This window comes from Nannospalax galili, unplaced genomic scaffold, assembly GCF_000622305.1.
Source record: "Nannospalax galili isolate Female #2095 unplaced genomic scaffold, S.galili_v1.0 scaffold2423, whole genome shotgun sequence".
Classification (NCBI taxonomy): Eukaryota; Metazoa; Chordata; class Mammalia; order Rodentia; family Spalacidae; genus Nannospalax; species Nannospalax galili.
In genome coordinates, this window is record NW_008349187.1 from 165,323 (window position 1) to 167,822 (window position 2,500).

Genomic DNA, 2,500 nt, shown 5'->3' on the forward strand with positions numbered 1-2,500 from the left:
AAACAAAAAAAAAAAAAAAAAAATTAAAACAACAACAAAGCTGGGCATGGCGGTGTGCATCTTCAATACCAGCACTTGGGAAGCAGAAACAGGCAGATCTTTGTAGTTCAAGGCCAGCTGGAGCTCTAGACAACCCTATGAAAAAAAAAAAAAAAAAAGCAATAACAACAACAAAAAAAACCCCACTATCTCAACCTTCACTGTCTGTCTAGACACAATGTCCAGCATTTGTCAGTTATGAAAGAACCAACATAGAGAGGAAACTACCACAGTCAAGTAAAAAGACCATCAGCACCAGATCCACAGCAACTGTGGAGCAGTACTTCACTGTTTAACATGTCACCCACTGGAGCCCCAGGTGGAGAAGAGGTAAGGAGGCAAAAGAAACATTTAAAGTGATAACGGCCAGTCTGATCATTCATTACACACCATACACATACACTGAAATCACACGATAGCCTATAAATATGTAAGTACTGCATCTCAATAAAAATACATATATTTAATACAATGGGAATAATAATGTCAATAATTAATAAAGTGTAGGTAGAGTGGTACATAACTGTAATCTCAGCATTCAAGAGGCAGAGGCAAGAGGGTCACTACAAGTGTGAGGCTAGCCTGGTCTATAGCAAGATCATATCTCCAACAAACAAGCAAAAAATAACAAAAATAGAAAATAACAGCCGTGAGCTGTCATAGAACTCTCTAAACTAGAAAAAAAAAATACCCAAGCATAACAAAAAACCTAAGTATATCATACCAAAATGGATCAAAACCAAGAGAGAAAGAAAAATCTTTAATTAGACAAAAGTCAGAGTCAGAAGACTATCACAGGGAAGAACAAAGAAAAGACACCAAACTTCTCATTAAAAATACAAACAAAACTGTAAGGAGTAGCATCTTTAAAGTACTAAAAGAAAAAAGTCTGACCAGCAAAACTACCTTTTAAGAAGGACCAAGACTAAGAAGATATGAAGTAAAACCTTTCCAAACTGGAATATTCCTCTCTGCCCCAAAGATGCCGTGCACATACGAAGTCACAGTTTCTAGCACATTTCCAGGAGTCATGTGCTCTTGTTTCTTTCTCTTTGACCTACAAGGTAGATGCTCCAAGGACGGAGCCTGGCTGCTTAACATCTGCAGTGCTAGTTTTAGACATGACTAAGTGCAGTAGTGGACTTTTCATTAACACAGCTGATGATGGATGACTGCTGGGGCTATGTCGGAGGAATGAGGGAAAGCCAAAAGCGAAGACTAGGACTGGAGCTCAGGAATTAGTTGACGAGAAACCTAGCAACTGAAAGACGAAGTTGAGATAACGCCCTCAGACAATTATGCTGTTTCCCAAAAACAATAGCTGATACAACAGCACACAAGTCTGTGCACACATGTGCACACCAAAACATCAGAGCAGAACAGTGCAGTCACCATGTCATAGTACTTCTATTTGTTCAGAGAAAATGTTTGGATAAGAACAATAAATTTGGGGGCTGAAGAAATGGCTCAGCAGTTAAGAGCACTGGCTGTTCTTGCAGAGGACCTGGGTTCGATTCCCAGCACCCACACGGCAGCCAACAACCATTCATAACTCCAGTTCCAAGGGAATCTGATGCCCTCTTCTGACCTCTGTGGGTATTACATGACACGGGTATACTTTTATGCATGCAGGTAATACACTCATACACAAAAATAAAAACAAACACTATAAAAAAGAACAATAAATTTTGAAGGAAGTCTTAAGCTAACAACCTAAAAGATATTTTATAATATAGAGAAAAATCAAAGGTCAAACGTGTATAATACACTGAGGCATAGGAAATAACATGAGCCAGTACATGAAAGGGGTTTCTGATAATACAGCTAAGTAGGCAACGAAGGAAGGAACACATGTGAAGACAGGATGCTAATGAGCTAAAGACTGTCACCCACGAAAGCCAGATCCTTTCCAACTAAGGTGAACTATGGGACCCTCCGGTGGAGTAAAAGAAGAGAAAGAAAAGAAAATTCCTTCTAAAGCAGAACAAAGTCCAAGGGAACCATGTACCTGTTAATGACCCAAGTGCCTCTTATCGTTCAACATGCCCAGGAACCAGAGAAAGGCTCTTACATCCTAGAATCTTACCCCCTACAGAATCCTTCTCCAAAATCCATGCATAAGTATATCACGAAGTTGAAGCAGAGAAAGCATGTGTACTTGTCAAGTATCTGGGGAAATCTGGACCTCAACTTGAAAGCTCTGACACCAAGTCATACCGCCAAACAATCAGGACTAGAGTTCCACTATTACTAGTGTAGTAAAATTACTTATAAAAGGTATGACTCCCAACCTTTCTGATGTTATCAATGACTAGGATATTTCATGTGTTGTATATGCCCCACAGTACTAGAACAGTGTTCAAGTTTGAATGAGAAGTGTCCCCCACATGTTCATGTACTTGAACACTTGGTCCCCAGTTGCTGGTGCTGTTGAGGAGATTTTGGAGGTGCAGTCTTGCTA

At 39.8% G+C, this 2,500-nt stretch overlaps 1 protein-coding gene across 2 annotated transcripts in view; it reads right to left on the reverse strand.

Annotated features, from left to right (window-relative positions):
• Window positions 1-2,500, reverse strand: part of Papss1 (3'-phosphoadenosine 5'-phosphosulfate synthase 1) — a 114,294-nt gene that overhangs the window by 90,761 nt on the left and 21,033 nt on the right. The window lies entirely within an intron of this gene.